The sequence below is a fragment of the Pinus tabuliformis genome, chromosome 5_1, assembly GCF_031772625.1.
Source record: "Pinus tabuliformis cultivar Carrire ecotype Pingquan chromosome 5_1, CPIR1, whole genome shotgun sequence".
In the NCBI taxonomy this organism is placed as follows: domain Eukaryota; kingdom Viridiplantae; phylum Streptophyta; class Pinopsida; order Pinales; family Pinaceae; genus Pinus; species Pinus tabuliformis.
Window position 1 is genome coordinate 737,986,067 of NC_142305.1, and position 10,591 is coordinate 737,996,657.

The following is a 10,591-nucleotide window of genomic DNA, read 5'->3' on the forward strand; positions in this document are numbered from 1 at the left end:
TTTGGGTAAATTGGTACATCAACTTCCCGGGGTCGTAACTTCAGCATATGATCTTCGTTTGATGTGCACAATACCTCGTTAGAAAGATATATCTGAGGACTACAACTTTATGAAGAATGACATCAATCTAATGACCCATGTTTCTCCCATTTTTCCCCAAAAACGTCGTTTAGGGCCTCAAAACAGCTCCGGAAGTTCATGACTCGAAAAATTACTAAAAATTGTAAACTTTGTTACAATTAATGAAACTGAAAAGATGAAAGAAACAATGGTGGTGGTCCAAGTGGAATTGGCGGGTGGCCACCAATATCCACCTGGATCACTATAGCATCCCATGGGCCACAAACATTACTTCTTTGTATATGCATCCATATTTCCAAATAGAGAAAGAGAGCAAAGCAGCCTCACCTTCCAGCTGGGTTTTCTCCCAAAAGGGTTTCCCAAAGAGCATATCTTGTGTATTATGTGTGTGTGGGATTATTTTGTCCTTCTCTACTTTTTTTCTTGATTTAATTTTACATGCATTCACTAATTACAGTTAATTTTACAGATCTAGAAATTAAATAAAATTGTAATAGTGTAGAATCTAGGATTTTTAATATAATATTATTAGATTTATTGTGATGAACTGTCAAGTCCAATATCCATGGTGGTTTATAGATAACTTGGTATCAGAGCAGGTTTCTTCGGGTATTTTGTGGAGATTGCAGGGATCTAGATCAGCAGGGCCGAAAATCGTAAAACCCTAATCATGGGCAATTGATCTGTAAACGAACCTCGTGATCCTGTAGAAGTGAGGCTTTCGCGCCTCGAATAACAAGTCACGGATATAAACCACAATGTAAAACTCGTCATGGTGGCCCTAAGAATTAAGTCGGGGATATTTTGAGAAGAAGGAGGTTCGAATGCAGAGGACAAATCAGAAGGGGGATCAAGAGATCAGGAGATCGAGAAGTTGCAGATAACCAACTGAAGAAAGAACTCGGAAAATATCAACCCAGTTTGAGTTTCGTGAACCAATCCCTATTTAAAGAGGAAGAAAAAGTCGATATCAAGCCATACCACAGTGGGATCGACCCTCTAAAGGTGAATCACTGGTTGCAACAACTGGAAGTTCATTTCTGTGTCTATCATATCGAGGAAGGGCAGAAGATCCCATTCGCGTGGCTGAAATTAGAGGGCCATGCACTGACTTGGTGGGAGAGCCACATGGAAACCCTGAGGTTGGAGGAAGAACCTCTAGTGACTAAGTGGGAGGATTTCAAAACCCTCATTAAGTCACAGTTTTATCCCATTAGGTATGTTGTAGCTCATTTTTACCAGCGAGAAAGAACAAAAGCCCTTTTATATAAAGCCATGAAATGTTTGAAGTAAAAGGACACATAATTTCCCCAAAAGAGAAGCTTGAAGCATGTGATTCGAATGTCATTACACCAGGGACAAAATTTATGGCCACATTAGCTACTAATCTACAGTATAATATACATCTCAGATTAAGAAATGATCCTAGATGGTGGAATATAAAGGTGATACTTTCATATTCATATGTTGCTTGGGAGGGGCACAGTCACTCATGACTCGCAATGTAGACAAAATTCATTCTAAAATTTGAACATGATATTGTAGTTTGATTCTAGCATTAGTGTTGCAGTGATTGTTTTTCTCATATGTTCCAAAATTCATATATGTTTTTCCTCTGTTGGACAGTGTAATATGCAGCTGGTGCCTTAGTTTAGTTTTTAATGAATTTACTTCATTGTACTCATTAAAATTGCATTGTAATTATTAAAATTAATCCTAAAGCGCTTAATAAAGCACTCCACATTCGAGAATCTTATTCATATATTTTCTTCTTCATCCATCATTCTTTCTATAGAGGTGAAACATAGATTCTTAATTGCCTGTGCCAAAACTCTATCTCCTTCATTTTCTGCTTTACGTCTCCACCCTGCAACTCTCATAGTCTCTGGCCATTATGTTTTAGAAGGCTAGGTTTTCAGACATAGAAGTTTTTCTTGCAAGCCCTCATGGCTTGTCCTTCCTTCCATTGATTTCAAATTGTCTTTATCCAATCTCAAAATGTATCAAGCACTAGTTCCTCCATAGCCAGGAACTGTCTCTTGAGGTACAACATTTTTTGGCGTCGTTGCCGGGGAACGGAGATACGAAGCTATTTTTCCTTGGGTATTTAAAATCTATTTCTTGATGGTGAACAAGATTTATATACATATAAGTTGGTTTTTAATTATTCACCTGGTGACTCCACTAATGAAGGCTTCATTGAATTAAGATTTTATTGGCAAGAAAATGAGGAAGTCACATGAAAAGTTGAAGTATCAGGCTTTCAAGTTTTTCAAGGAATTTTTTTTTTGTTATCAGCTTTTTGGTATACTTTCCTCTTCACATTAAAAATATTATTTCTTGCTTTATATTCTCAAAATATTGTAAAGCCCAAAAGGCATGTTCGTTATTGGAAAAATAAGACATTTCTTCTTCTTGTATTATTGATATTGACACAACTTTATCTTCTAAATATGAGAGGAGAGATGATTGTTGCATTACAATTCCTGGAGATAATCAGTCACATTCTAGGCATAAAGGTGATGATTCATCTTCTTTGGGAGACAAGACTCTGCCTCATGAACAATCCATTACTTTTCAATTTGGAGCCAAGGCGATTTTCAAACCCTTGGTGCTAACTACAATTCTACATCGGTATCCTTCAGAAATGTTCAAATTTCTACCAAGTTTCTCTGGAGAGAATGATGATGTTACAACTAAAAAACATGTCTTAGAATTTGATTACTTTCTGGACAAATTTCAAATTATTTATGAAGATGTGGTTTTGAGGTTGTTTTGTCATACATTAAAGCAGGAAGCTCAACAATGGTTCCAGTATTTGGAGGAAAGTTCAATTAGTTCATGGTAGGGTTTCCAAGATATATTTCTTAGATATTGGGGCGAGTAGAAGTCATACGAAAAACACCTATTGGAATTATATACTATCCAGAGGTAGAGCAGTGAGTCGGTCACTGAGTTTAATAGGAGGTTTCAAAAAATTTATTTTAGCATGCCAAAAGAAATTCAACCTCCTAAAGTTGCTGCCATGGTGTATTATTTAGCAGCTCATCATCTTGACTTGGATTTTTTCTTAAGAAGAGAAAGCCTTGCACTCTGGAGCTAATGTTTCTTTATGCACATGAAATTCAAGATAATTTATGGGCTTGCTGAAATTTTTCTTATCATATTGAAAGAAAAAAATATTGTTGAAGATAAGAGGGTTAGTTAGGAAAACAATGGAAATTTTTTGCAAGAAAATGCAGGTTTGGAGGTAAGGAAGGGTTGTAAAAAGTGGGCAGAGGATTTCATTATTGTTGAAATGCAAGAATTAAAGTATTCCAAGAATTAAAATTAGAAACTCCTTGCAAAAACTCAACAACACTTTGAAGGCCATGGTCGATAATTATAATCAGTATGAGAATAAAGGAGAATCCAGTACAGTTTCTAAAGTGTTGTTGCGGGAAGGCAAAGAGTTTTGTCAAGAGCTGACATTGCATGAAAAACATCAGCATTATGGGGAACAAACTTTGGATTCCTCTTTTCAACCTAAATGGTTGTCAACAGAAAATGACAATCAGATTTCTGACATTCAAACCTTGAAAGTGGAGTTTGTGCAAAGGCCAACACAAATAAAAAATTCATTTGAAGATCTAGTGGTAGACTTCATGGAATCTTATTTCTCTGAGTCTTTAAAAAACACATATTTTGGTATATCAGTGGTTTCCAGCTATGGATATGCTCTTCTGGAAAAGTTTTTATGGCTCAGGTCATGTTATTTGCAGGTTTCATTGGTCAACTACGCAAAAGAAATTATTTCTCTTACAATGTTTCTCACATGGCTACTTTGGAAATCTGCATATACCTAAGCAACTGGGTAGTGTAAATAAATAAGCTCAATAATTGAGCATTCATTTTTTCAGTTTGCAAATTCTAGCAGTTTTAATTTTGCTTTATAGTTTTCAAGAAAGAGTGACAATCTCGAGAATAAATCTATAGGGAGATCTAAATTTTAAGGAATAAGTTTTGGTTTGACTCCATGCCCAACCAGAGGCTACTGATCTAAAATTATCAGCTCTTTGCTACCAAAGCATTGTCCCCAGTTGGAGCTAGATGTTGTAGCTCATTTTTACCAGCTAGAAAGAACAAAATCCATTTTAACTAAAGCCATGAAATGTATGAAGTAAAAGGACACAGAATTGCCCCAAAAGAGAAGTATGAAGCATGTGACTCAAATGTCATTACACCAGGGACAAAATTTATGGCCACATTAGCTATTTCTCTACAGTATAATATACATCTCAGATTAAGCAATGATCCTAGATGGTTGAATATAAAGGTGATACTTTCAGATTCATATGTTGGAGGGGAAGGGCACAGTCACTCATCATTGGAAATGTAGACAAAATTCATTTTGAAATCTGAACATGATATTGCAGTTTGATTCCAACATTGGTGTTGCAGTGATTGTTTTTCTCATATGTTCCAGGATTCATATATGTTTTTCCTCTCTTGGACAATGTAAGATGCATCTAGTGCTTTATCTTACTTTTTACTGAATTTACTTCATTGTACTCATTAAAATTGCGTTGTAATCATTAAAATTAATCATGAAGCCCTTAATGAAGTGCTCCACATCTGGGAATCTCATTCATACTTTTTCTTCTTCATCCATCATTCTTTCTACATAGTTGAAGCATATATTCTTAATTGCCTATGCCAAAACTCAGTCTCCTTCATTTTCTGATATACATCTCCACCCTGCAACTCTCATAGTCTCTGGCCATTATGTTTTAGAAGGCTAGGTTTTCAGACATAGAATTTTTTCTTGCAAGCCCTCATGGCTTGTCCTTCCTTCCATTGATTTCAAATTATCTTTTTATCCAATATCAAAATGTCTCAAGAACTAGTTCCCCCACAGCCAGGAACTGTCTCCTGAGGTACAACAAGGTACATGGAAAGCAGTGGATCTAGTGGCATTAATTCAGGAAAAAGCCAGACCAAGGCATGTAGGAGTACACCACAGAATTCAGAAAGATGGCTATAATGTTGGGTATCTCTCTAAAGAACGCATGGGTACTCCTCAAGTATTTGTGGGGTCTGCACCGCCATCTGCATGAGCAAGTGATGTTTTTCAAGCCCAAAATGGTGGATGAGGGTTGTGTACAGGCACAGTACTTAGAGAAAATATGCCTGAAAAGAGCATAATTAAGTGGATCGAAGAAAAAGGAGCAACAAGACGCTTCTAAGGATGGGAAGAAGAAGAAAAAAGGGGGAAAATATAAAAAGACAACAACCATAGCACATCAGTGCAAAGATCCTAGCAACCACTACAACACCTGCAACATTGATGGCCATACAAAGTATAAGTGGTTGAAGTTGCATCCAAAGCTAATCCCTAAGAACAAGAAGAAATATAATAATAAGAAGAATCACATGGCCATTTATTCAAGCAACCAAGTTGAAAGAAGCTCATACGTGGATGAGAATATCATCTGTACATCAGTGCAAAAGGATGTGAATCTGAGTAGCCTTCAACAAAAGGAAGAGAAATAAATGACCAAACTGTTCCATGTAAAGATATAGTTCAAGAAGATGAAGATTGATGCTCTGTTTGACTCAGGATCGCAAGAAAATCTCATTGTAGTAGATCTAGTCAAGAAGTTGGGGTTGGAAGTTTGTGATCATCCAAACCCATATCCACTGGGATGGGTACATAAGGATGCAAAGATGAAGGTAATAAAATAGTGCAAAATTGGATTTTCCATCAGTGCTGATTTTATTGATGAAGTATATTTGTATGTGGTTCCCCTTGATGTATGTTGATTCATGCTTGGGAGTCCATACATGTACATGTGTGATGCAATATTCATGAAGAGAGATAACCAGTACCATCTCATCAAGGATGTAAAAATTTTTATCATCAATGCGCACAAAGGAAAGTTGAAAAATTCACTAGTAAGTGCCAACTAGGCCAAGAAATTGATCAGTTCCAGCAAGAAGTATGTTTTATTGTTTTTAAGAGAAGGTTAGTCTTTAGAGTAGTCAATAAGAGGCAAGGCATCCCTAAATGGGTGTACTAAGAAATAAAAACAACAATTGGAGAATTTGTTATAGGCATACAAGGACGTCTTCTGAGAGCCTAAAGGGTTACCCCCTAAGAGAGAAGTGGAGAATGAGATCTAGCTATTTCCAGACTCCCCATTTCCAAATATTGGGTTTTACAGGTAGTCTGTTATAGAAGCAAGTGAGGTGAAGGAACAATTGTAGCAGTTGTTGGAATAGGGTGTCATTTGATTGAGTACATCACCATTTGGGTCACCCATCATCATTGTGCCAAAGAAGGATCAGACTTGGTAGATGTGTATAGATTACAGGGCGTTGAATAAAATCATGCTCAAGAATAGATACCCCCTGCCCAGGATAGAATATCTGCTAGATCAATTGAAGCAACCAAAGTATTTCACCAAGATAGAGTTGAAGTTTGGATATCACCAGGTTCAATTCAAATAAGAAGATACATTTAAGACTACCTTCAAAACGAGGGAAGGTTTGTATGAGTGGTTAGTTATGCCTTTTGTCCTATGTAATGCACCAACTATATTTATGAGATTAATGAATGATGTATTGCGCCCTTTTATAGATTCATTTGTTATTGCCTATTTGGATGATATAATGGTATATAGTGCTACCTGGGAGGAGCATATTTCACATTTGATGTAGGTGCTGGAAACATTGAAGAAGCACCAACTGCTAGAAAATCTCAAGAATTGTGAGTTTGCGAAACATCCCTTAGTGTATTTGGGATATGCAGTTGGTGGAGGAGAATTGAAGATAGATCCTTCCAAGATGGAGGCCATCATGAAATAGTTGGTTCCAACTAATTTTATTGAGCTTAGGAGTTTCATTGGGGTAGCACAGTACCTGAGGAAATTCATAGCCTCGTTTTCAGTAGTAGCAGCACCGCTCCACGCCATAACAACAAGTGCTAAGAGTTTCTAGTGGGGAAAGGGCAACATAAGGCTTTTGATGAGTTAACGAAGAATATCAGTGAAGCACCAGTTCTCGCATTACCAAACTTGTAATGACCCTTTGAAGTGGAGATAGACACAAGTGCGTATACTATGCGAGTTGTCTTGATGAAAGGAGGAAGGCCCGTTTGCTACCATTCTAATGTATTTCATGGGGCAGTTCTTAACTACCCTACCTATGACAAGGAGTTTTATGCCATGGTGCAAGTTGTGAAGAAGTGGAAGCACTATCTGATTGGAAAGGAGACAATAATCCACACAGATCACTAGTCGTTACAATACCTACAGGCCCAGAATAAGCTACAACAGACCAAGCACTACAAGTGGATGGGGTTTTTACAGCAGTTTCATTTGGTGATCAAGTATAAGAAGGGCATCACAAACAAGTTGGATGATATTATTACAAGGCCACCCACATCAAAGATTACAGCTTTGGGGACTCTTATGCACATGGATCCATTCACCCATGATGCATATAGAGAGGCATATTCAAAAGATGAGGACTTCAAGGAGGTGTATCAGTAGTTGCAGAGTCAAAGTCATTAGCACAATGGCAACAACACCGTTGACTACGATATCCAGGATGGGTTACTCTATAGGCTGGATAAGCTATGTGTTCCTAAAGGTGAGTTTTTGCAGCTAATTAGAGAGGCTCACACCTCCAAGGTTGCAGGGAACTTTGGTGTAGGGAAGACCGTGGGTAACTTGTCGAGGTATGTGTATTGGCCCAGATACAAGAGTAGGTAGCTAGGTTCATAATTGGATGCATGATTTGTTGTACCATCAAGCCTAGCAATAGGGAACAGGGTTTGTATCATCCCTTACCTGTACCTCCTCACCCTTGGGAAAGAATTTCCATGGAATTTGTGGGAGGTTTACCGAAAAGCAGAAAGGGACATGACTACCTGTTCATGATTGTTGACAGGTTCAACAATATGTGTGCTATGATGCCTTGTGAAAAGACCATCAGTGGAAAAGAAGCAACAAACTTGTTCTTTGGACAAGTCTGGGTACACTTTGGGATACCAGGGAGCATCATTTCAGACATGGATACAATATTTCTCAGCACATTCTAGACTACATTGTGGGAGAAGATGGACATGAAGTTGAAGAGATCTACAACATTCCATCCACAAATAGATGGGAAGACAAAAGTAGTCAACTAGACTTTGGTGCAGCTTCACAGGGGTTACAACCAGAAGCATTTGAAGACCTGGGATGAAAATATGGTATATATACAACCTTCTTATAACAGAGCAGTCCACACATCTACAAGAAATTCCCCATTTGAAACTTGTTTTGGATATTTTCCATCTTCACCTTTGGATATTGTATATGGGCAGCAAGGAGGAGTGAAGGAAGACCTTACAAGAGATGCTTTAAGGGCTGAAAAAATTATAGAGAAGATCAGGAAGATCCATCTATAGGTACAAGAAACACTGCAGAAGTTGCAGGTGAAGTATAAAGCCAGGCATGATTAACACAAAACAGAGAAATCATTCAAGGTGTGAGACATAGTATGGCTACAGTTGAATAAGGAGAGGTTGCAGGGGCCTGGTAAGAAAATCAAGGATCTAAGATATGGTCCCTTTGAGATACTGGAAAAGGTGGGTGATAATGCCTATCGACTCAGTTTACCACCATATATACAAATTTACCCAGTTGTAAATGTAGAGAATTTGAAACTCTATGAGCCTCCCATGCTAGATCAGGAAGAGGAAAATGTCCTACCTTCTATGAAGGATTTGGCACCAAATGCTTAGGTAAAGTTGAAAGAAGATACAGTTTTTCAGAAGAGGTACAAAACTACAAGACAAGGGAAATAATACCTTTGGCAGATTGGGTTGAAGGGACAACTTCGAGTCAAAGCTAAATGGTACACTAGAGAGATGGTGGAAGAAAATATTCCTCACCTCATTCAGTAAAAGCTTTTGGGGACCAAAAGCCTCCCAAAATGGGGAGGTGTGATATGAATTGGATCATTATATATTTTTCATCCATCTCGATGCATTTGGAGTGGAAAAAGTGGAGGAATTAGCTCACGGGGCCGTTTTTATAGGCGGGACCCAGTCTGGCGAAACGAGGTCTAAAATCTTCCGAGAGCATTTTGAGGCATCAACCGATGTTTTTTAGGGGTAAAAATTTACCTCCTAAGCATTGCACCTCTTCATGTTATTCTACACATAGAAATATTTCTAACGGCGCAAGAATCACATCAATCAAAGTATGTATGGAAAAGTTATGCCACTCAGAATTTGACCTTCATGTTTTCACACCTATAGTTTGGGAGGATGCCGCATCAACCCCCATTATTCATGGAAAATTATATAGCCACATGTTTTTGATGTAAAAGAATCTATAAGAGTTTATTTTGTAACTCTATTTAAGAGTTGACGCAGTCAAACTTAACCAACAGTAGGCTACCGAGATGTGTTATAACCGAGCCACGAGGAGGAAGAGGCATTCCATTCTTTGAAGAGAATTTTGTTCCATATTTGAGCAAATATAGCTAGGAGAGATAGGAGGTAGATCACACAATGAGGATCTGTGCACTGTAGCAGCCCACGGGCCACAGAAATTACTTCTTTGTATCTGCAGCCATATTTCCAGACAGAGAAAGAGAGAAAAGTGGCCTCACCTTCCAGTCAGGTTTTCTCCTGAAAGGGTTTCTCAAAGAGAATATCTTGTTTATTATGTGTGTGTGGGCTTATTTTTTCATTCTCTAATTTTCTGCTTGATTTACTTTTACATGCATGCATTAACTACAGTTAATTTTACAGATCTAGAAATTGAATAAAATTGTAATAGTGTAGAATCTCAGATTTTTAATATAATATTATCATATCTATTGAGACGAACTATCTAGTGGAATATCCACGAAAATTTATGGATCTTTTGTAGCGGATACAATCACCCTCCAAAATTTTTCCTTAGGTTCGTTTTGGAGCCTTCCTACCAAGCTTTCATAGCACCATGTCTCGCTTCATCAAGTACACAAGACTCAATAACTTTTCTTGAAGAAAGACATCCTGTCCATCAGATCTTGTTGCACTCCCCTCACAGGCTGTTCCTCAGGACTTGGTCCAGCTCCAAGCCGATTAGCTTCCTCAAGAAATTGCATAATTTTGGAGGGAAACTAGCCTTCCCTCCATAAATTGCGTAATTTTTTTTGGTAGCCTGATGGCTCACGAGTTGCGCAAATCTGTCAGTCACGCTTCATCTAGAAAATTGCGCAATTCCTCCCAGCAGGGTTGCTCAACCCAGGAATTGCGCAATCCTGGAAAACATTCAGCTGCTCTGCCAGGAAATTGCACAAATCTCGTGGGCAGCTAGCCCAATTCCTTTCCAGAAATGTGCATTTTCTCCCAGCAGTTGAGCAGCCTCTTGCATGTGCAATTGGGTTGACCAGTTCTACCCAGGACCAAGGAAACTCAACTTCCATGCATGGCTTGCTTTTTCATGGAATAGCAAAAGGAAACATGCAAAAAAGCATCCCTTCATTT